Consider the following 27,055-nt stretch of genomic DNA (forward strand, 5'->3'; position numbering starts at 1 on the left):
TAGGCAACACAAACCAATGTTTAGTTATGGGCCCCTGGGGTGGAGCATTTGGAGAGCAGGGTGGGCAAATGCTCCACTCCTCAGTTTATACACAACTGGGAGAAATAAGGTCCAGGCCAGAGTTTTTTGGAACTGTCTCCAACCCACTGCTCAGCTACAGATAATCAGCTGTAGCAGTGGGAATAAACCACACCCTGCTAGGCAGGTACAGGGGGGATTGCTGGCTTCCTCCCAGGAAGCAGGTAGGAGATAGGCTGTTCTCTCCAGTGTGAGAGAGAGTCAAGGAGACTGTGCACTGGGAGTGCAAAAGGAAAGCAGTCAAGGCTGGCTTGGAGCACTGGGAGTGCAGAAAGTGAGGCAATCAAGGCTGGCTTGGAGCACTGGGAGTGCTGAGAGCGGACAAAGAACTAGGTTGGTGAAACCAATAATTTTGTTATAGTTTAACCCCTGAGAGATAGGGAATCTGAAGTGAGTTAGTGCTCAGAGGAGCTAGGCTTTTTGTTTAAAGGTGAAACCTGTTATATTTATGTTTTAGTTGTGTTGCTGTGTGGACTTGCCAATAAAGTTGCCTGGATTATATGAAAACCAAAGTGCCTGTTGTTTACCCTAGAGGACCGTGCTATCTACAAACAAGGATCACACACTCCAATTGCTGCCTATATGCCCTGCTACAGCCTCTTACCTCCAATTGCTGCCCCATACGTGCTACAAACCCTAACCCCCTAATCGCTGCCCTCACCCCGTTACAGATCTTAATCCCCCCCATTGCTGCACCTATACCCTACTACAGCACTAACCCCTTAATTGCTCACTCTATACCCTACTACAGCCTTTAATCCCCCAATTGCTGCAACTGTACCCTACTACAGACCCTAACCACCAAATTGCTGCCCCTATACCTTACTACAACTCCTAACCCCCCAATTACTGACCCTATACCCTACTACAGCCCCTAATCCCCCAACTGCTGCCCCTGTAACCTACTACAGACCCTAACCCCCAAATTGCTGCCCCTATACCCTAATACAACCTCTAACCCCCAATTGCTGCTCCTATACCCTGCTACAGACCCTAACCTCCAGTTGCTGCCCCTAAACTCTACTACTGCCCATAACCCTGGTGTGACAAAAGTAACCTCGTCACTGGCTTTTGTAGGGGCCTGTTTGTCAGCCTCCTGCCCTGTGACTATGGCCCTGTGGAGAACTTTGGGCTAAAAACACAGTTCATGCCTTTTTTCCCTGCTACGGTGCAGTATATGGGGCTTACCGAATGTATTAAGCTTGTGGTGTTCGTTTACCGAACAAACTGTCGGACCACCCGCAAGTGGAATGTGCAGCCTGTTAACCTCCCAGAAGCTGTGGTTAACCGCAGCTTAATTGACGAATGGCTAGGTGGTCGCCGTTCGTATAGTCGAACACGTGGCAGCGGCCATCTTGTTTAATTGAACGCGGTCAGCATCGAGTTCATGGAACTGAAATCGGACACTCGACGGCATGAACACCGCTGGGACTTCCACCTCCATCTATGTTAGGCAAATATGCACGAACAGAACGCCGTTCAGTAGAAATAAGCTACCGAACCAGATACACTCACTGACTGTGGACGAACAGCTTTGTTCGACTATTGGAACTCTACTTTGACACTTTGGAATAGACCGGCCGCACAGCCTAATTCTCTGCAACTATTTTGCATGAAGCCATGCTTGCGGCTGGTCAAAAAGAGACTTCCATTAAACTTTTGAACCCCCTGCTCTGATCTGGGTGATTTTTGGATATGTTGTTCACCCAGATCAGAGCTATTTGGGGGTATATTATGTTTTGGGGTACTTTGTGAACTTTGTGAAAAATTTGTTTTTTCTGCCTGGAGATAATTGAGTTACTTACAGAACTTTACTAAATTATCTCCCAAGCAGAGGGGAGGGATTGTATGCTGTACATGGGAGTGTCACAGACTGTATGTTTATTCTGATTGGTTTGTGTCCTTTGTATTCCTGTGCCCCATCAGGTCCAGAAGGTGTTGAAGAATTAGCCTGAAGAATTGTATAAAAGCCAACCTGAACCATTAAAGCTCAAATAATCTTGCACCTTCATGAAGCTTTGGCTCATGTTTGGGGTTTGGAGAACTACACTCTGGGGATTGCTATAATCACTATACTCCCCTGAGTATAATCACTAAACTCTTGAAAGATCTGTTCCTGCTACGCTCTCGGGACTAAGAGTCCTACCCACTGGAAGCTGGATCTTGGTCTTGGGTCCAGGGTGGGTGGAGGACGGCGAGACCCCAACCAAGCTGTGGTGGTTTGTGGGGTTTATAGTGATTATGGTGTTCTAGTGCAGTGGTTATGGTACTCGCCAGTACTAGGAAGCAGCGATTGACCAGGCGGTCCGTCACACCAGGGCTCGACATATCCCAGGCACCAGGTCGCCATGGCAATCTGAAATTTTGCCCTGGTGCCTGGGATTCGTCCACCTGTTCAGTGCAGTCAGCGAGGGAGAATGCAGAAGGCTGTCCCACTTTGGAAGAGTGGAAAGGGTGAAAGAAAGCTGTCATGTTCTGGCTCTGCTTCCTCAAGCGCCCTGCAATGATGCTGGGAGTCAGAATCTGACGTCATTCTGGCCCTGGGATTAAACAATGCATGAGAGGGAGCAGAGCAGGAACATGACAGCAACCCCACTGGACCCCAGGGAAAGCTACTAATGGTAGGAAGGCTGAGTGGATTTCAATTAAAAAAAAATTAAAAAATTATAATTTCTAAATGTGTGTGTGTGTGTGTCCGTCACGATGTCTAATTGTATGTCTGTCAGTATGTGTGTGTCTATTTAAGTGACCAGCCCACCTCTGATGGGAAAAGTGATTTTACTCACCTTTTTTCCCATGCTGTTCTGGTCTCGCCATGGCTGGCTCGCCTTCATGGCTAACATCATCAATTTTGATTAACTCAACCAAGCCAATGCTTTACCATGCACTTATCAGCATCTCCTCATAGAGAATCAATGCATGGGCAACATTCAGCGCCTCTGCAGATCGTGGAGATGTGTGTAGCACTGTCCCAGGAATCACCTCTAGTGGCCATTTTACTAGGCAGCAATATAAACACTGCCTTTTTCTGAAAAGCCAGTGTTTATATTGAAACACTTGAAGGGACAGGCTAATGGCTATAGACACCAGAACCACTACATTAAGCTGTAGTGGTTCTGGTAACTATAGTGTCCTTTTAAGAATTGTATTTTGTCGCTGAAAATTAAGCTTTGTTAGTTAAAAAATCTTGGCTCATATCTTTGGTAGCTGGCTTCGAAATTCCAAGCATATTTGTCAAGCCCTGAACTAACCCTCCAATTTCTGCCCCTATACCCTAGTACAGCACCTAACCCCACAATTACTGCCCCTATACCCTACTACAGCCCCTAAACATCCCACTAAAGCCATTTAACCCAATAGTAGCCACTATTCCCCCACTGCAGTCCCTATCCAAAAATGTAGCTCCTACCCCCAACACATTCTCTACCCTCCAAATGCAGCCCCTTTCTCCCACTACAGCCGCTGTCCCCCCACTACAGCCGCTTACTTCATTATTGCAGCTTCTATCTCTCTGCCCCTGGCACTGATTAGTTATGTGGGAACAAAGATGGCACTAATAAGCTATTTGTGCACAAAGATGGCACTGATTAGTTATGTTGAGACAAAGACGGCAGTGATTAGTTATTTTGGGACACAGATGGCTCTGGGTAGCTGTATAGGGATAGAGTTGGCACTGGGCACAAGATGGCACTGATGAGCGTTTTAGGGGCAAAGCTGGCATTGTAAGAAGTGGGTGACATGCTACTTTGTATCGTTTGGGCAGGGCCGGCGCTTCCTATAAGACGACATAGGCAGCCGCCTAGGGCACCACATAGGAGGGGGTGCCCTGCACCCTCATCGCTGGCTCTTCAAATGCTGCAGCCGCCTGAGTGCTCTATAGAGAGCCTCAGGCGGCTTCAGCACTGCCTCTCTCTCCCCTTCCGTGTGTAGCGTGGCCGAGCTCCTCTCCGGTCTGCGGTACAGGAACATCCATTTCCTGTACCCAGCCGGACTGATAGGAAGTGCCAGTCAGTCTGGCCAGGTACAGGAAACAGAAGCTCCTGAGAGGGAAGGGAAGGTGAGGAGAGGGGGAGATGAGGAGAACACAGGGAGGGAGGGAGGGGGGGTAAGAAGAACACAGGGAGGGGGGTGAGGAGGACACAGGGAGGGGAAACACAGGTGATGAGAACACAGGGGTGAAAAAAACACAGCAGGGGTGAGTACAATGTGGGAGAGAGGAGAGACCACTAGGGGAGGGTGGGGGGGGGGGGTGAAGTAGAGACCACTAATGGAAAGGAGGGGGGTGAGAAGAGACCACATGGGGAGGGTGCGGGGAGAGGAGAGACCACTAAGGGTTGTGGGGGAGGGAGGAGAGACCACTAATGGAAAGGGGGGAGAGGAGAGACCATTAATGGAAAGGGGGGCAGAGGAGAGCAGAGACCACTAAGGGGGAGACGAGAGACCACTAATGGAAAGGGGGGATGGGGGAGAGGAGAGACCACTAAGGGTGGGGGGGAGGGAGGAGAGACCACTAATGGAAATGGGGGGGAGGAGAGACCACTAATGGAAAGGGGGGCAGATGAGAGTATAGACCACTAAGGGGCATTGGAGAGCTCTAAGGGATGGAAGGGAGAGCTCTATAGGACAGGGGGCAGGACAGGGAGCTCTTCCACACTACGCGCGCACACACAGAAACACACAATGCATCCATTACACACACACACACAATGCAACCCTTATACATAAAGACAATGCATCATTTGCACACATACACAGAAACACACAATGCATCCCACACACACTGCTTCTCTTACACACAGAGAAACACAATGCATATCTTACACACACTCAATGCACCCCTTACAGACACTGCATCCCTTACATACACAGAAACACACCTTGCATCCCATACACATACAAACACAGATTCACACAATGCGTCCCTTACACACAATACATCCCTTACACACAAACACACACTGCTTTCTATCTCTTACACAAAAACACACTGCATCCATTACACACACATATACACACTGCATCACCTACACAAACTGGTATTCCTATGCACTACATTCCATAAGCACATTAGACATTAGATCCTCTACAATAACTCATAACACATCCACTACACACTCCACTCCCTGTGAGCAAACATGTAGGTGGACTTATAGGTGGGCCTTATGGGCATACTCACCGTCAGGCCCTGGGGCCCAGACCTTGAGCTGTGTAAGGGGCCCCAAAAAATGAAGCTTCTTCCCGTTCTCCCAGAACATTGAATTTTGTGACCAAAGTTACAAACAGCCTCCAGAGATCCTGTTCTACATCCGGGTCCTCGGTTCAGGAGGTACGCCAATGGCGGCGATTCATATTATTGTGCAGGTCGTTTAATATCGGGTGCAGGCACGCCACGTGCCTGGTTGGCGGAAGGTAGGGGCTGGTTACTTGGCTCGCGCACAAGGGGACAAGCTGCGAATGGCGGCCCCAAGGGGCGCGGGAGGAGGGACAGGTCGATCTGGAGGAAATGTGGCAGCTCGAGATGCCATGCTTGGAGGATTGCTACGGAATCCTATGGCACCGGGCACGGGGACTGCCTATGTGGAGGTTTGGGATATTTGGGACGAGGCGGTTCATTTCACTGGGGGGTCCCAGTCAAAGGAGGGGCGAAGGGATACCTTGCTGTGGTTCCTAAGCTACTTGTTCTTTCAGCGTTAGCTCCATCGGCAATGGACAGGAGCATGGCGGCATTGGCTTTAGGGTTCAAACTGACCGATTGGGAGGAAGTGACGGAATGTTGACACGTCCGTCAGGCATCGCGGGTCTTACGGAGAGGTATGAAATATGTCGGTGCCGGGCGGCTGGTTTCCTTGGGTAACGCAAAGCCTGGTGGTGTGTTACTCTACTTTTGAGGTGAGTTTGTTTGCGGTGGCCTACTCGGGGGCTTGAAGCAATTTGGATTGGGGAGCTGGTGAGTGCCTTTCAGGCGGGGGTAGGGGGGGTTCTACACTAGGTTGTCGAACCTCAGTTGGTTAAGGTAATGATTCGGTAGGGTTGTACAAGAACGGATGTGTCTGGTAAAGGAGGTTTGGTAAAGCTATATTCCTTGCCGGGGTCAGGGGTACGCCCGGCGTCAAGCGCATCATGTTACTTGGAGCTTCGCCCGGACATCCCGGGTGGCTTACTGGTAAAAGGGGACGGATCGGCGCGGTCAAAAAATTGATGCCGGTATTTATCAGATGTGGGGGCGGTGTAACAGTGAGACACAACGAACTGGGAGGCAAGCTCCCTGGGTACTCCAGGGGCATGGGGTACGTTTTCGGATGTAAGGTGTGATCTGTTTAAATTGGGCCTTCAGGAAGGCATTCAACAGGCCTTATGTGGTGGGGTTCGCTCAGGAGCTTTAGGTGTCAAGTCCTGAGCTGCGGCGGGGAATGGCCTGGTTAAATCGGAGGGTAGATGGAGGAGAAAGTGGGCATCCTGAGGTTTAATGTGGATTGGGCAGTGTTGCACGTGGTTGATAGGTTCGAGCCCGTCGGTGGCTCCGAACCTGGGGGTGTAGTGGTGTCTTGGTACACCCTACACTGGAACTGGTGGGTAGCAGTGTCTTGGTACACCCCTACAATGGATATGGTGGGTAGCAGTGTCTTGGTACACCCCTACAATCGATATGGTGGGTAGCGGTGTCTCGGTACACCCCTACAATTTAACCTGGTGGAAATGTGGTCATATTGGGCGGCCAGTTTCTGTATTAACATGTTTTTTAGATTGTTATCTATTGTTATTATTGTGGGGTCATTGCTAGGGGTATGTTATGTATATGGGGGGATGTTAACTTTAATAAGATTTGTTGGCAATGACCCCATTTGTTATTCCTTAATTATTTTATTAATAATTTAATAAAGCTGTGGACTAATTATTTCCAACAGTATAACCTGTGTCCGTGTTTTAATGGGGGTTTGGGTAAGGTTAGCGCATATGCCGGCAAATCCGACTGTGCGCCTGTCATGGGTGTTACTGCTGAACTGACAGTGTATGTTACAGGATTTCTAGAAATCTCACACCCTAAAGGGTGTTTCAGAGAGGATTTGCTAATAGGATTCATAATAATTATTTGGCTTATAGCTCATAACTTATCACGTCCTTTGAAGTCATTACTAATAATTAGCTGACTAAGAGCAGGTAGGTGTTTATCATAACCTAGGATGTTTTCTACAGTACCAAGAATTGCTTTTAAAAAATGTATTCACATATTATCTAATGATATCTTAACTATTTATAGATATGAAGCATAGAGATTGTAATATATATAAAACATTAATCTTTCATGCTATATGACAAGGGTTCAACCTAAAATATTTGTACACAACTACCCATGTGCACAAGTATTATATATATATACACTATATGAACAAAAGTATTGGGACACCTGACCATTACACCAACAGGGACTTTTATGACATAACATTATAACTACAGCTGTGCTCAAAAGTTTGCATACCCTTGGAGAATTGGTAATATATGTACAAAACAGGCAACATATTTCTTTTATTTTTTTTATTTCTCACGGGATTCATTTTCAACTGTAGGTTATAACAGAATGGCACAATCACAAAACAAAACATGGCAACAAAGAAAATAAATTAAATGACCCTGTTCAAACGTCTGCATACCCTTAGTTCTTAATGCTGTGTATTGCCCTCTTAAGCATCAGTGACAGTGTGCAGTCTTTTGTAATAGTTGTCTATGAGGCCCCCAATTTGTACAGGTGGTCAGATGGTATAACTGCCCATAAGTCTTGGTAAAATGCCTCCAGGTCATGCAAAGTCTTTGGTCGCCTTGCATGAACCGCACGTTTGAGATCTCCCCAGAGTCGATGATATTAAGGTCAGGAGACTGTGATGATCACTCCCGAATCTTCGCCTTTTTTTTGCTGTAACCACTGGAAGGTCTTGGCCTTGTGCTTAGGGTCATTGTCATGCTGGAAAGTCCACGAGCATCCCTCAGTGCTGGTGACTTCTCCTCCCCCGCTGACGTCAGCTCCCGAGTGCTCATGCGCGACCAGTGGCATTCAAACACGCCCATAGGAAAGCATTACTCAATGCTTTCTATTGGGATCTTATTTGACGCTGGACTCCGTGAGGTCAAATAAGTGCGATTTATTCACTGTAAATCGCGGAAGTGCCTCTAGTGGCTGTCAGGGAGACAGCCACTAGAGACTGGATTAACCCTGCAGTGTAAACATAGCAATTACTCTGAAACTGCTCTGTTTTCAGCTGCAGGGTTAAAACTAGGGGGACCTGGTACCCAGACCCAGGGCAGCCATCAGAAATTGTGGGGCCCCTAACACAGCTCATGGTCTGGGCCCCTAGGTGCCCGCCTCCAAGCCCCGCCTCCAAATACCGCCCACAGGAATACACACACACACAGACACAAAAGGACACACACACAGAAAGATGCACACAAATACTGAAACAGACATACACACATATAGACACATACACCGATACAGATACACACATACACTGACATACAGACACACACTGACGTACATACATGCTCACATACTGACACACACATACATACACATAAATAAATACTGACATACATACTGGCATACACACAGACATACACACACACACACAGATAGATATATACATACACAGATACATACAGACATACTGACATACATACACACACAGACATACATGCATATTGACATACATACTGATAGATATATACACACACACACACAGACAGACATATATACATGCTGACATACAGATAGCCATGCACACACAGACATACATGCATACTGACATACATACATACATACACACATACATATATACATACTGACATACACACACACACACACACACATATAGACACATACACACAGACATACATACACAGACACATGCATTCTGACATACATACACACAGACATACATACATACTGACAGACATACATGCATACTGACATACATACACACATACATACTGACACACACACATACATACTGACAAACAGACATACATGCATCATGACATACATACACACATACATACTGACACACACATATACATACATACATACTGACAAACAGACATACATGCATAATGACATACACACACAGACATACATACTTGCAGACACATATACAGACATACATATATACATACTGACATACACACAGACATACATGCATACTGACATACACACACACAGACATACATGTATACTGACATACATACTGACACACACATGCATACAGACATACATACTGACAAACAGACATACATGCATACTGACATACACACACACACAGACATACATACTTGCAGACACATACACAGACATACATACTGACAAACAGACATATATACATACTGACATACACACACACACACACGTACAGATAGACACATACATACTGACATACACATAGACATATATACACACACACACACCTCATTTATCAGACACGCTGCTCTTACCTTTAAGTTGCAGGAGGGTGGCTGGGGATGATGGGAGCGGATGCCTCTGGTGTCCTCTCCTGTCCTCCGCTCTCCCGCTGCTCTCCCCCCACGTGGAGTAAGCTGGGAGGAAGTGACTGGCCGTCACTTCCTCCCAGCAGCACTTGCGGTGCAGCCGCAATTTTTTTTTAAAGGGGCCCTGTTGCGCAATTACACGGCTGCAGCGCTGACCGGGCCCCTGAAGGTATTGGGCCCATCGGGTGGCCCTAAATGCTTGGGCCACCTGATGGCCCCTGGTGCACCTGTGGCAGTTTCGCCGCTCGGGCCCCCAGGGTGTATTCCATCAGGTCCCATTGCCTTATTTGTCTTTACTTTTGACAGTTGAAATAGAACCTCTTTCTCTGTAAACTCACATGTAACAATTAATTCATGTGTCCTTTTTCCTAACTGAGGCCCCTTTCCTTTATTTTTATCTGTAAATACTGAACAAAAATATTCAGACCTTTATCCTCTTCTACATACCTTCCTTCTTTTGTTTGTAATCCAACTAATCCTTGTTTTACTTTCCTTTTCTCATTTATGTAACTAAAAATGTTTTGTCCCCTTTTTTACTGACTGTGCTATTTTCTCTTCTGTGTGTGATTTGGAAGCTCTTAAAACTTGCTTAGCCTCTTTATGCCTAATCTTATAGATCATTCTGTCTTACTTATTCTGTTTTTTTTTTTTTTTAATAATTACTAAATGCTAACTTTTAGTTTTTTACTATTTTGGCCACATCTGCGGAGTACCACAGTGGTTTCTGCAATTGTTTGCTTTTACTGACAAGCCAAATGCAATTTTCTATTGCCTTCAGCAGTGCAACTTTTAAATAATCCCATTTCTCTTGGACTCCATTCAACCCCTTAAGGACGGCGGGCGTGCTATGCCGTCCTTGGGGACACGGCTCTAAACGGCGGGGGGCGGCATAGCACGTCCCCGCCGTCCTATTCACGTACCCGGTTGCCGGCGATCCCACGCTGGCGATCGCGGTGGGAGACTCACCTTGCATCCCAGGGAATCCCCCTGCTGCCGTTCCAGCCCTACAGTATCCCTTTAAGCGAGATTGCCATATTTATGGATACCATGCCCTCACATTTTCATGCACTCACACAATCACAGACATACACACACTTAACCACAGGCAGACACACACACACACACACATAATAAAAGACACGCACACACTCAAAGTTATATACATGTATTATCACAGACATACACACACATAATCATAGACCTACACACACAACCACAGATACACACACACACAATCACTGACCTACACACACAATCACAGGTACACACTTACACACACATCAAACAAACACACATAATCATATACACACGCACACATAATTACTGACATACACAATCATATACAGATTCATACACATACATTTTTAAAATGTATTTATGGTCCACCAAGCCTCCAAACCTTCCTCTGGTGACCAATGGGGCTGGTGGGATCATTATGCTCTCCCTGCATGTATCCAACATGCGGTCTGTTGTGATGTTGATGCCAGATGCTCACCCTTCGTGTACTCCTAAGTGCTCCAGGCCTCTGAGCACTAAGAAGACCAGGAGCAGCCTGGCAGAGACACCAGGTATGTTTCTTGTACATATCTTCTACAGTCCCCATGCCCCCCTACACCTACCACAGCCCCTATGCCTTAATGCACCCACCTCTGCCTCTTTGTCCCCTTTACTCACCTCAGTCAAAGTGCCCCCTGCACCCACCTAAGACCCAATCCTTCCCTGCACCCATATCAGCCTCTATCTTTCTCTGTACCCACCTCAGCCCTCCCACCCTCCACAGCATTTATGCCTTTCTGCACGCACCTCAGCCCCTATGCCTTCCTGCACCACCCACCGCAGCCCCTATCCTTCCCAGTACCAACCTCAGCCCTCATACCTTCTTGCACCCATTTCAGCCCCCTTAACCCCTTAAGGACACATGACATGTGTGACACGTCATGATTCCCTTTTATTCCAGAAGTTTGGTCCTTAAGGGGTTAAGCCCTCCACAATCGCTACACCCCTCCCTGCTCCCACCAGAGCCCCTATGCCTATCTGCACTTCCTTCAATTTCTACCTCTCCCTGTAACCACCTAACCCACTAAAGCCCCTAAGCCTTTCTGCACCCATTCCAGCCGCTATGCCTCCCGGCACCCACTCCTGCCCCTATGCCCCCCTGTGCCCAGTACGGCCCCTATATCCCTGTGTGCCCACTACAGGCCCCCCCACCCCCCACACACACACTGAAGCCTCTAATCCCCCAACCACACGAGAGGCACTATTAACCGTACAAACACACACACACTACAAACCCAGTATCCCTCACCAGTGGTGTATCATGGTTTTCTGCTGCCCTAGGCATGACAAAACTCAGGCACCCCCCCACCTTCTAAATACACACACACATTCACTGACAGACACGCATACACTAGCTAACAGACACATACATTCACTAACAGACACGCATACACTCTCACTAACAGACACACACACACTCACTCACTAAAAGACACACACACACTCACTAACCGACACACACTTACAGACACACACACACACACACTCACTAACAGACACACACACTCACTCACTAACAGACACACTCACTAACTCACTGGGGCTGCTTGGCGTCATATTCCGGCTCCCGGCGTCACTTTGCGGCGCGCAAGGGAGCTGAGCAGAGAGCTCACTAATGAGTGCTCCGTCACCAGCGCCGCCCACCTGCCTGGATTGTCAGTTACCCGCCAGGCTAACAAGACATTTGACTGGGCATTTGGGGGTGGCATTTTTTGCCTCCCCCTGGAAAGTGCCGCCCAAGGCAAATGTCTTGTTTGCCTCGCGGCTAATACGTCCCTGTCCCCAATTCCTCTACTACAGCTTGTTTCCCACTCACATACAATGGCCCCTATCTACACACAGTGCCACAAAACCAGCCCTCTGCACTCACACACTCACATACTACACTACAAACAGCCCAATCTACACTCAAACCCACAAGGAGCCTCACTGTATGCATACAATCCCTCCCAACAGATGCAATACCACATGCAGCCTACACATACACATTACAAACAGCATATTCACCATTGCAATACTGCATACAGCCTCCACACACACACACAATTATTACAATCTCTTTTATTGCCCAAACATATTCTGCAGTGCTTTACAATATGTAAAACAAGACAAATTATTGACACATTGACATACAGGAACACAGCATTTCACACACACAACCCCACAAATATCACATGTGTTTGGAGGATACTTGTTGTGGCAAAACTAGCCACTAAAAGACTGGAAAAGGACTTTCGTTATACGAATGAGCTATGCTCGGGACTTTTAAAATGGCCGTATCGTTATTGTTTAGATATATGAACCAGGCAATCGTTTCCCGAACCATATCCACCGTCCTGTTTGGGAAACGATTTAAAATACAGAATGAGAGACCACCCCGATGTGGTCGTGTGTCCCTCATTAACGAAATGCAACAATGTTGCAAATGCTGTTAAATAGGGTTTGTGTGTGGCCGCCGTTCGTATGCTGAACACGTGGCGGCGGCCATTTTGAATAGCGGTGTTTGGTCGTCGAGTGTCTGGAACTCAAATTGGACACTCGACTAACCAAACACCGTTAAGACCTCCAGGGCTACAGAAAGTACCGACTAAAACCCACGAACGGACGGCCTGCCGCTGACTTAACACTGGATGACATAGACTTTCGGGACTTTTGATGTATGAACAGAGACCAACCGCAGGGCCAAAACTCATGGAACTATTTTCGGCTACTTTGCCCGTGCGGTCGGTCAAATCTTTGCCTCTCCATAACTCCCGAACCCCTGGTCTGATCTGGGTGATTTTTGAATATGTTTCTCACCCAGATCAGGGCTACCAGGGGGTACCCAATTTAAAGGTGTACCCACCATATTTGGGGTACATCCAATAATTGGAGAAAAGTGTATATATTTTAATGATGTTAACTGTAAAGCTAAGGGGAGGAGATGTGGGGGAGGTACAGTCTATGTTATTGGGTAATGTAATAATTATGGTAGTTTCCTCCCTTGCATGGGAGAATCACATAAAAACAGATTGTGTTATTAAACATCAGTTGACTCCCAGACTATGTGTTGTCTAGTCATTGGGAAAAGGGATTATGCTTTGTTTCCTGCCTTCTGTATGCTGAATCTTGGTTACCAGCGGAGAGATCTTGGATTAACTCCGCTACACTTGTATGGCTGCCCATGCGGGGGACACTGCTTGTGATGTCACCAGCAAACACAGTGGAAACTTTTATTTTGCTTTATTTCCAGCTAGGCTTACTCCATCCAAATACAGTGTTTTATTAAAACACTGTGTTTGGCTGGATTAACCCACTAGAAAGTAAATCTGGCCCATTTGGGGGCCTTGCATGTGGGAGTTATGACTAGGCAGCATGCACATAATATCTGTGTGAGAGCCGCAAAAAGAAAGGGGGAGTAGAGTAGAAGTAGCCAAAACACCTTGGAGGGGGATCCTTGATTTTCTATTCCCGAGAGGTCCTGTGAGTTGCCAGTCCGCTTCTGGCAGTAAGTGCAAAGCTACCTTGACACCTGTATTCCCCTACCCCCAACCAAACCCCGCTAAATTTAGGAAGAGCAGGCATCTGCCGTGTGGGTAGTCAGTTGCTTACTATGCCAAGTACAGTAAGTCGGTAGGGGGGCACATGGGAGGACAATGAATAATAACTTTTCAAAATCATCATTTATATACAGTTGTAATCAAAATGATTCAACCTCAATTGAAAATTGGGTTTATTGTCAAATTTTACAGACTTTCAATGAACAAATCAAACAAATGTTTCAAGTGGTTTCCAAATTCAACTGAAAATGCAACTTATAATGACTTCTCCAGTCTCAAAATTCTGAATATAATCCCTCACAACAGCACAAATATGCAAAACAGGTGTGTAACGGACCGTTTCACTTACAAGAGGGTAAAACCCAGTTTAGGCGATAATCCCCTTTACAGATGCACAGGCAGCTACTGCAAACACCATTCTCCCGACTGGAGACACACGAACACTGAATCAGAGAAACCTTTTAAATTCTCCCAAGCATATGAATGCTGTAGACCATTGAATAGGAACCATACGAATAGGCTTGTACTCCTAGCAGTCAACTGGAACAGCATGCAATAAATCCTTCCCCCCAATAATGAGACGACACATCACTTTGAGGGTAAAACAGGAACTCTGGACTGGCTCATCCAGCCTGGCTTTTATTTCCAACTCACACATACCGGCCACACCCAGGGGGAGGCATAAAAGAACCAATGACATAGATGTTACCTCCCACACATCCCCTCCCCTTAGTGTGACACATAATCCCATTATGCATACAGTGTAAAATACTTTTACACAACTTTCATAACTTTAAAACCATACATCACATTCACATAAAAATACATATCCACAATCAATCCATTCAGGGGAACAACATATTAAAAAATGGCATGAATCTGACCACGGGTTCAAAAGTTACTAAAAGTATCTTTTGTCCCTCCTGTCTGGCAGAAAAACATCCCCACAATGCACCCTGGTTTCCTCCCGTCTGCCCTGGAGTTAATTGGATAAGTAATCCAATTATCCAGGACTAGAGGCAGACTCCATTAACCACATGGTTGCAAAACGACATAAAACACTTTAAAATACATAAAGTCACATTTATACATAACACACAGACATTTCACCTATCCCCAGATAGCTGGGATCTGCGCGCACAAAACTACCGAATAGCGCGCAGATCCTACTCACACAGTACAATTGCCATGGAGCTAAAGTCTTTCCCATAGTCTTTCATTATATGAATAGGCTCCATGGTATGGCTATCTGGGGTATCACATTCCCATAAAGTCTGGTCCATAGTCCAAAGGCAAGAGGCGGGCAATCAGCCCCCGCCAAGGACACGTGGCGAGGTCGGTTTCGCCACACTTCTCCCCTTTACCCCCCAGACTAACAGGGTACTTGACCTCCTGCCGGTCAGTGCCCTTGTTAGTCCAGCAGCCCACCCACAAGACAGAAACAGCAGTACAGCCCACCCACAATAAACCATTACTACACCTGGGTAAGGGAGAATCTTGTCCATGTCCAGGTGCCTTACCACGGCTGTGTGGGGGACTGGTAGGCTGCCTTGGTCGGTTGCTGAGGGTGCAGAGACCAGCGGTACTCTGTCCTGGTGCCAGCACTACCCCGGGAGTAGCCTGGTTGGAGCCTGGTTGCTGGAGATTGACTGTCTCCACTTTGGATATATCGCTCTGTGGCTGGGGGACAGGACCGACCGTCCCTACCCCTGGTGCTGTAAGTGCAGAGACTACGGTCCCATCTGCATGGATGCGGGGCTTAACATCTCCCCTTGGTGGGTTAGGCTGCCGCTGGAGAGAGGGTGTAACAAGCTCCTCTCTCGGGACGGTAAACTGCCGCTGGGGAGAGAGGCTAGCAGGCTCCTCTCCCTGCCATTCTCTCTGCTGGTGGAAAGGGAGACCAGCTGTCTCCCCTTTCCTTCTCTTGTCCTGCTGCTGGGGTGCGAGACTGACTGTCTCTGCTCCCTGCAGGACACACTGCCGCTGGGGAGGATGGACGACACCATCAGCTCCCTGGGGTACACACGGCCGCTGGGGAGGAAGGACGGCACCTTCTGCTCCCTGGGACACCCACTGCCGCTGGGGAGGGAGGACGCTGCTCTCCTCTCCCCTCACTTCACACTGCCTTCCTGGCATATCACTTTGCTGCTGGGGGGCAGGAACAACAACCTCTGCCCCCTGTAACTCAGCCTGCCGCTGGGGAGGGAGGACGACACCATCCGCTCCCTGGGTTACACACTGCCGCTGGGGAGGATGGACGACACCATCAGCTCCCTGGGGTACACACTGCCGCTGGGGAGGAAGGACTGCACCTTCTGCTCCCTGGGGCACACACTGCCGCTGGGGAGGATGGACGACACCATCAGCTCCCTGGGGTACACACTGCCGCTGGGGAGGAAGGACGGCACCTTCTGCTCCCTGGGACACACACTGCCGCTGGGGAGGATGGACGACACCATCAGCTCCCTGGGGTACACACTGCCGCTGGGGAGGAAGGACTGCACCTTCTGCTCCCTGGGGCACACACTGCCGCTGGGGAGGATGGACGACACCATCAGCTCCCTGGGGTACACACTGCCGCTGGGGAGGAAGGACTGCACCTTCTGCTCCCTGGGACACACACTGCCGCTGGGGATCTGGGCCGACTGCCCAGCATCCCTGTAGGGCCGGTAGAGAGATCTCGGTCCCATCTCCCCCGGCCATCTGTGGGTCTCTCCAGAGCCAGTCCATGAGGTCCCCCACTTCTGCAGCTGGTAGTGAAGCAGGAGGTACCTCGGCCCCGTTTTCCCAGCTGTAGGCTAGCAGGTCTGGGTCTGCCACCCAGTTTTCCCGGTCTGCGTCCCTGCTCTGCGGCTGGCCGGAATTTAATAGTTCTACATAGTCCATCTCCAGCCCTTGTTCCATGCCAGCGAAACGGCGGAGGTCTTGTCCCAGTCCAATAGATCTCGGGCCCTGTAACATCTCACTCCGGTAATGCACGATAGCCCAGTACCGTGACTCTGCTGGACTGCCGAAGTCGACGTCTTCTGTTAGGGCCTTCCACAACAGGCCAGGGCTAGTGTAGTGATCCCCCTCCGGCTGGATGCCCTCTGCCCTCCACGTCTCTGGCTGGACAGTGCACCACCACAGTGCCCGGTATGAGATGTCCAGGCTCAGTTCCCTTTCCACGAGGTACTCAAGTTGTCTTACCCGCTCCCCTCCGGGTTGGTCCCCCAGAAGCGGCATCCGCCAGGCCATTTGTTCCTCCAACTGGTATGCGGCACCAGGAAAGCGCTGCTGCCGTTGATACTGGACTTCTTCCAGGGCATCATACCATAATTCTATCCGGGCATTATCTCTCCATTCCAATTCACTCTCTTCCTCAGGTGTGTGTGTTGCCCAGGTGTGCGTGTTGCCCATTTTCCCAAAATCCTTCGTAGATAGGGTCGCTGTACGGGTACTGGCGTTGCCCTCACTTTGTAATCCAGGAATGGTGTTGTCTGTAGCTGTCCCTCTGGTTGTAGGAACGATCCCACCGCTTGCCACCAATTGTAACGGACCGTTTCACTTACAAGAGGGTAAAACCCAGTTTAGGCGATAATCCCCTTTACAGATGCACAGGCAGCTACTGCAAACACCATTCTCCCGACTGGAGACACACGAACACTGAATCCGAGAAACCTTTTAAATTCTCCCAAGCATATGAATGCTGTAGACCATTGAATAGGAACCATACGAATAGGCTTGTACTCCTAGCAGTCAACTGGAACAGCATGCAATAAATCCTTCCCCCCCAATAATGAGACGACACATCACTTTGAGGGTAAAACAGGAACTCCGGACTGGCTCATCCAGCCTGGCTTTTATTTCCAACTCACACATACCGGCCACACCCAGGGGGAGGCATAAAAGAACCAATGACATAGATGTTACCTCCCACACATCCCCTCCCCTTAGTGTGACACATAATCCCATTATGCATACAGTGTAAAATATACTTTTACACAACTTTCATAACTTTAAAACCATACATCACATTCACATAAAAATACATATCCACAATCAATCCATTCAGGGGAACAACATATTAAAAAATGGCATGAATCCGACCAGGGGTTCAAAAGTTACTAAAAGTATCTTTTGTCCCTCCTGTCTGGCAGAAAAACATCCCCACAATGCACCCTGGTTTCCTCCCTTCTGCCCTGGAGTTAATTGGATAAGTAATCCAATTATCCAGGACTAGAGGCAGACTCCATTAACCACATGGTTGCAAAACGACATAAAACACTTTAAAATACATAAAGTCACATTTATACATAACACACAGACATTTCACCTATCCCCAGATAGCTGGGATCTGCGCGCACAAAACTACCGAATAGCGCGCAGATCCTACTCAGACAGTACAATTGCCATGGAGCTAAAGTCTTTCCCATAGTCTTTCATTATATGAATAGGCTCCATGGTATGGCTATCTGGGGTATCACATTCCCATAAAGTCTGGTCCATAGTCCAAAGGCAAGAGGCGGGCAATCAGCCCCCTCCAAGGACACGTGGCGAGGTCGGTTTCGCCACAAGGTGTTCTCTCAAGGACACCTGATGCAACTAATCAAGAGCTTCATTAGTTGCACCAGGTGTGCTTGAGCTAGAACACTTGTAATACCCAAACTAGCTAGGGATTTGTTGAGTGTCACGTTTGACAGAATGTTAGAAATATGGCTAAGTCAAAAGAATGGTCCACAAAGTTAAGGGAAGCGATCATCGCCCTTTACAAACAAGGAACAGAACACAAAAAGATACCTTGAATGTTCCAAGAAACACAGTTGGAAGCATAGCTCACAAGTTCAAAGTTGAAGGGGCAGTGGTTACACTACCTGGACGGAACAGGAAAAGGAAGCTATCAATGGCTGCAAACTGATATCTGAGAAGGCAGGTTGCAAAAAATCATTAAGTGACTGCAAAAGACCCACAGCAAGACATGGTGGCAAATGGCACTGAGGTTTCAGTGAGCACAGTAAAGCACATTCTAAATGCAGAAGGTTTCCATGCTAGAACTTCGTACACCTCTACTGACAAGAAAGATCGGCTCCAATATGCTCAAAATCATGTAATCAAGACACAGCAGTTTAAAGATTCTGTTCTGTGGAGTGATGAAACAAAACTGGAACTTTTTCGGTCTGGAGGAAGAAAAATCAAGCATGTGCTGAAAATATCACTCTGCCTATAAGCATGGTTGTGGCTCGATGATGCTTTGTGGCTGCTTTGCATTCTCTGGCAATGGAAATCTGCAGAGTGTGGAAGGTAAGATGGGTTCACTGAAGAATCAGGAAATCCTGGGAGAAAACATCATGCTGTCTGTGAGGAAGGTGAAGCGTGGGCATCATTTAACCTTCCAACACGACAATGATCCCAAGCATACCTCAAATTTCACCAAACCTTGCTTGGCGAAGAAGTCCTGGGAAATTTTACAGTGGCCATCACAGTTGCAGCTTGCAAATCCAAGAATATTACTGAACTGGAGGCCATTGCTCATGAGCAATGGGCTAAGACGTCTCAGGAACGCTGCCAGAAGCTGGTGTCTGGCTATGCATCTCATTTACAGCCGGTCATAATTGTAAGGGTGCTCTACCAAGTACTAAAGATACTTGCCATGAAGGGGTTGAATAATTTTGAGACTGAGAGTTATTATAAGTTGCATTTTCAGTTGAATTTGGGGAAACCACTTGAAGCATTTGTTGTATTGAGCTATTTCAATTGCTTTTGTTAACTACAACATCTGAAAATCTGTACATATTGACAGTAAACCTGATTTTCAATGGGGGTTGAGTCATTTTCATTACAGCTGTATATACATACATATGTACACACATTGCCCCCATTGGCTGTAGTGCCTGGAAACACTGGTCATGGTCATTGTATTTCCTTTGTTCTGATATAAGCATGCAGTTTGAAGAGATCAAGTACCTTTCACTTTTCCATTTGCAGAATGTTTCCATGAATACATACGAATCCTTTTCACTCAGACTTGGTTCTGTTTCCATCTGCGATGATTCTAGTTGCCAGTTTATCCAGTGCTTCAGTAAAACTTCCTAGTTCATAAACACTTATTGTTCCTGTCTCAAAGTATTGTTACCATATTGCCCTTACTTTTATGTTAAGACATAACATGTGAGTTAAAGGTACACTATCGTCACCAAAACAAATTTAGCTTAATGAAGCAGATGTTGTGTATTTAAAAAAAAATAGAAAGAAAAGAACACAGTCTGTCCACACGTGTATGCATACATACACCAATATCAAAGCAACAGTCGAAAAAGAATAATAACTTTATTAAGTAACACAAAAACTGAACTATGTACAAAAGAGAGGGGGAAGGGAGAGACAGAAATATGTCTGATGCGAAAGCACCTGGGTGGTTAAAAATATATATATAGAAATAGAACTATATATATATATAGAGGGTTTCTTAAATGATAGAAACCGCTAGCTGGGGCACTCCAATAGAGGCAAGGGCTACTCTTACAAGGGGTACCCACACACTATGCAAGAGGGCTACGTGCAATCTATAATGGCCGAGCACACGAGAGTGTTTAAACCAGTGGTGCACTCAAGGTGCCTGACCTGAAATCACAACTCTAGATCTCCTCAATACCAAGAGAGGTTTGCCGAGTGATACAGTAATAGTACCGTGTGACTAGGTAGGGTAAGCGGCTATATGCAGGACCACTATGATGAAAGGAATATAGCTCCTCGGTACAATAGGTTCTTGCCGAGAGAGAGAGAGTAAATCACCTCTATCAGAGTAATGCATACATCGATAAGTGGAACCTGGCTGCAGATACCCTTTAAGTCTCCTAGGTTGTCAGTGATTCTAACGGAGTGAGACAGTGGTAGTTACACAGGATTACTTGTAAAAATAGTAGTTTCTGAAATATACGTTAGTTAGTTAATATACGTCAGTGATTCTAACGGAGTGAGACAGTGGTAGTTACACAGGATTACTTGTAAAAATAGTAGTTTCTGAAATATACGTTTAAAAAAAAATATCTCCATAATTTCCAATCAGATGTAACTTACTTAAAACGTATTTATCTCCTGTTCTTTAAATTGAACTTTAATTACATATATAGCCTCCTGTAGGGTCTAGCAAGCTATTAACGGAGCAGGAGATAAGAAATTATAAATTGAACAGAATTTGCAATACATGAAGTATAAACATTAGATGACTCTTTACAGGACGTGTTTAGGAAGGCTGTGCAAGTCACATGCAGGGCTGCATTAACAAACTGATTTAACTCCTAAATGGCAGTGAATCGAGCAGTGAAACTGCAGAGGCATGATCTATACACCAAAACTGCTTCATCAAACTAAAGTATCCACCATGAAATTAGCTAATACCACAGAAGATCTACGATTTCCATTTCCTGCTCCTACCAAGCTGTCACTGGGACCTAGATGCTGAAATTCTAATAAGGAAAACAATTGGCAATATTGGTAAATAAATGCTAGCAAACTACTGTGCTCCATTGTTTTTATAACAAAATTGAATCTAATTTGCACTTTTCCAAGGGGAATTATATTATATTATATTCATTTTGAGATTTGTAGACAACAGAACAGTCTGAGTAGAGCATGGTATGAATTCATTATGTAACAAGTCTAAATAAAGCAATGTATTGACTGAGCACTCAGCTTACTGATGCAAGAAGGTACAATGCCTCTAAAATGAGTTTATTTTTTACATTGCCACGTTGCAGTGTTGTAGCTCAAGAAAAAGAGGGATTGAGCCAAGAGGGATTGAGTGAAAAGAAAAAAGCAGGGAACGAGCATAAAAAACAAAAACAGAGAACAAGAAAAAAAGAGCATCATGGTTAATGTTAGAAAGGAATTATGAGTAAAAATAGTAGAATTTTTTTTCACAACGGCATGTCCATTATTACGTCCTATAATAATTGTTTTAACAGGATGGGGCTGCTGTTCATACAGCCAGGGCCACAATGGACTTCCTGAGACAACGGTTCAGCGAGCAGATAATTCAAGGAATTGCCAGATTAATTGGCTGACGTGTTCACCTGACCTCTCAGCACCCGGATACTACTTGTGGGTATATCTGAACAAACCGTGTACTCTTGAGCAACTTAATAAGGATATCTGTGTATAAATTCAAGCACTAGATCCTCAAACATTAACTAATATTATGAACAATACAATTGAAAGAGCTGACATTACCATTAGACGAATGGAGCTCATTAAAAATATGTCATCTTCTGTACCTAGTCAAACAAATCTCCATATGTTAATCATTCATTCTATGTAATACCATTCAAATTGGTTCATTAATAAAGAAAGTTATTAGATTCTTCAAACCCTACTCTGAATATTGGCCCACCCTTTATTTGGCTCTTCATTCACCTGATATGTAATTATGAAGAAGACTTTCAGGGTTATTCACGAAAGTAATAGTTGTCAGGAATTCAGAGTGGCTTTAAAGCGTAAGGCCAAAGTAGCTGAACTAGAAGATGTTTCCAGTTTCAATAAAACTAAGTAGCTTATTGACTCTCCTCTATTTATTTACCTTTTCTTGTGATTCTGAGCCAACCAGTACCTTTTACTTTCAGGAAAATCTTCTGCTATTTATGACACCCCACTCAACCCACCCCTTCCTTATCTAACATCATATGTTTTAACCCCTTAAGGACTGAGCCAATGTACATGTTTTTATCAAAATAAAACGTAAACAAAACTTGGATTTGACGATATGTCTGTTCAACCGTAATTCACCTCTTTCATATTTAGTGCACCCCCCTTATTATATATAATTTTATTCAGGAGAAATAGGGATTTCATTTAACATAAAATATTTAGCTATGAAACATAATTTAATATGAATAAAATATAAAACAATGTAAGAAATCAAGAAATGTTGATATTTGTTTAGTTCTGCAGGACATTTTAACTGTGAATGTCATAATGATACCGGAGAAACTGACGGAAGTCAAGCACAGAGAGATGGACACAGGTTTCTTCAGGAAGGAAGAGATTCTTTATTGGATCACCGATCGGGACTCAGAGGGACTAGCGTCACCAAAATACAGCAAAGTCTGAGTACTGAATACATAGAGTACATTCCTTATATAGCACTGTAGCTCCTCCCACAATTAACTACACCCACACATACCCTTAACCTATTTAATAAATAGAGTCTAAACTCATCCATCCGGTCTAACCACGTGGCTCATCTGATACAAAGGAGAGGGACGCGTAATTCCAGTTCTTACATTCCTGCACCTGGTCAGTACAGTGATAACAGTATCTTAGCTACGTGTAATTAACTAACTGATACTACAAACACATATACATACATATGCCTTGTGGCAATCTTAGCCTGCTAAACTTGTATTTTACTGGAATTACATCACATTCCCCTCTTTGATGCCTCTGATATTTCACAATTACTTGAGGCATCACTTAACCTTGGTTTGCATATACCTCAGGTTACCATGAACCAGACCAGACTTATCTTATGATGTGAATCTTTTAACACTCATCTTCCTGCATTGGTTCTCCTTGATCTAGAGCCTTATATTTATATATTGCCATTATCTGTGCAGCAGCCTTCCTCTCTGCTATACTTCCTATCAGGCTTTGCACAGACCTAACTACTAAGGGTATAAGACACGGTAGGAGTAGACACAACAGTAAAATCAGTAGGACTCCACCTACCACTGCCTTAAGCCCTCCAAACCACTCATACCAGCTACCAAACCAACTACTTGGATTGTACCCTTTCCATACCTGAGTAGGCACATGCACTAGTTTAACCATATGGCTAGTAAGCTCAGCTATTGCTTGCCCTTCGTCATCTATTTGAAGACAGCAATTGCTCAGGTTAAACTTCCCACATACACCTCCCTCTACTGCCAAAAGGTAATCCAAGGCTAATCTATTTTGGTACACTGCTGTCCTCATCCTGGTATTATGCTTCGCTAGAAGATTGAGTGCTTGTGAGGTCTCATTAGTAATAATCTCAACCACCGCCTGTAATCTTATAATACGGTTGAGCATATAAATTGGGGTTCTATAACCAAAGGTACCATCTTCTGCCCACGTGGCTGGCCCATAATAATCTATGATACGCTGGGGAGGCCATTCATTATCTTCCCAGGTGCCTATCTCTAAGGGTCCCCTTTTCTTCCTATGATTCACATCATACACTTTAACACCTAAAGTCTCACCTGTTTCAATCGGTAACAAGAAGAAGGATGGTTTGAGCATACCCAACACACATGCCCCTTCCCAGTCCTGTGGCAACTCCGAATAGGCTTTCTTACCACAGATCCAGTACAAATTTGCTGGGGCTCTCCAGGTAGATGTGATGGATAAATCAAACCACACATCCTTTAAACTGGCATATCTAGCAAACGGGTTAGATGGTTCTGAGACATTTGAAGCCGACCACCAAGTTGTATTTTTAGTATCATCATCATAAGCTTTTTGCCCTAGACAAGTTAATTCTCCTACAGAAGTATTATACATTATTCCTTTCCTTGCTATGCAAACATAACCTATGATGGAGGTCTTTAATCTCCACTCAGATTTACCTCTAACACTCAAATGATAATCGGCTTGTGTAGATATTAGTTGGTCAACTGCCTCAGAACCGGACATTACCTCCTTTGCTTCCCAAGGCCATTGGTCTCCCATGTTAGTACCTCCACACACATAGCAGTTGGTAACATTAAGACTACCGGCAATACTTTCAGCTAGGTCAATGAACAGGTTTTTAGCGTTATGGGGGATCTTATTATCTATACTCATCTCTTCATAAAAGGAATGGTATACTTGATGAGTCTGGGAGGATACCGTATCAGTCTCTATTCCTATAAACAATAATGTCCCAGGATCTAAACCCGTCCCGTATATCTGAAACCCAAATAAATTTCCATACTTATCTAGGAACTTGTCGGGGTTATTAATAAGTATATGGACTGGGTTGCATTCCATAGACTTACAATAAGGGCTAGTCGGCAACTTAGTCACTATCATGTCTTTATCTACTGTCTGTCCCCAAGTCGCCCACCCCACACAAGACCAATATGGACAAAAGTTATAGTCTTTATTTGGGCATCTAGGACTCACATATTTATTTTTACTACTGGGACAAATATATTTATCATTAGACCCATACGTCCTCTCCCATCTAAGATCCCCACATACATTCCACGGTTTTCTACCACTTGATATCGCCTTACATGCATCAAATAGCAGAACACCCGAAGAATGTACGGATTCTAACACCGTCTTATTAATTAGGGTCCCCTGAGGATCTCCATTCCTGAGAGTCAACCAAATTGTACGAGGTTGATACTCTGGACTGAAGCACTTAGGTTCTCCTACTCCTAAATGGCACACACTATAGTCTATATTTAGGTATCTACATCTTGATACCTCTCCTTTACATTCGTATTGTGAATGCCAAATTAGGGTTTGGGAAATATGGTTACCTGTTCTCGTAGTCTTAATGCATACCTCACAGCTAGGAGTGTCGGTACCTCTACCTTCCTGAATATAAAAACACATATAAATAAACACAATCAAAAGCACATCTTTCGCCGTCATCCTCAGTCTTCGTCCGTGCGATGGAACCTCAGCTTCCAGGATGTGAGGGCTGCAGGGAATGGAGTTCTGCTCGTCTTCACAGGTGTCCCTTCGAGACTTTCCTGGCTTATACACTATGTGTTGGTAAGCGGACAGGCTTTATTATGGCCTTCTCACTCACACCTGTAACAATAAAATTTGTAATCCACAATAATTCCTCGTTACTCCGACTGAGTAGTGCGTTTCAACCGGATCTTGCAGGGATTCTCTGGATCTGCTGTAATTTGCCAAGAATCGACTGCTGCTGGTTTAACCCTGGAGTGATGTATCCACGGAGTTACTTCGGCTACTTTTATCGCTGTAGGGGTAGACAAAAGAACAACATAAGGACCTCTCCACTTGGGCCCTAACGGTACATTATTCCACTCTTTAATCCACACTTGGTCTCCTGGATGATAACTATGAACAGGGGGATAAATATTCACAGGTAATCTATCTTGTACCCATTTCTGTACCTCCTCCATAGTCTTACCCAACTCTACAACCTGCTGCCGGGTAATTCCTTCTCCCAACTGACTCAAGTCCCCCCTTAAGTTACCAAGTACGGGAGGTGGTCGCCCATACATGATTTCAAAAGGAGAGAGGCCCATCCTTCTGGTAGGGGTACTGCGGATTCGCAATAAAGCTATGGGTAAGAGAACGTTCCACTTAAGTTGGGTTTCCTGACACATTTTAGCCAACTGGTTCTTTATAGTTCTATTCATTCTCTCTACCTTACCAGAACTCTGGGGTGTATATGCAGTATGAAGCCTCCACTTTATACCAAGCATATGAGTCAGTTGTTGTAGGCACTGATGAACAAAAGCTGGACCATTGTCCGATCCTATAGAACAGGGTAGTCCATATCGGGGTATTATTTCTCGTAGCAGGAATCTTACAACTTCTCCTGCTTTCTCTGTACGAGTAGGACATGCTTCTACCCAGCCTGAATAGGTGCACACAATTACCAACAGGTAACGATGTCCACCCGATTTAGGCATTACTGTAAAGTCTATTTGTAGATCGGACATGGGGAGTCCCCCCATAAACTGGACTCCTGGTGGCTTTACTGGTCCTTGTCTTGCATTATTCTTAGCACACGTTACACATCTGCGTACAATGGCCTGAGTCAAGTTGGACAATCTTGGTATGTAGAAATGTTTCCTGAGAGATTCTTCAGTACTGTCTCTCCCAGAATGTGTCCCGTTGTGATAATTTTGGACAATTTCTACCGC

The sequence above is a fragment of the Pelobates fuscus genome, chromosome 4, assembly GCF_036172605.1.
Source record: "Pelobates fuscus isolate aPelFus1 chromosome 4, aPelFus1.pri, whole genome shotgun sequence".
Classification (NCBI taxonomy): domain Eukaryota; kingdom Metazoa; phylum Chordata; class Amphibia; order Anura; family Pelobatidae; genus Pelobates; species Pelobates fuscus.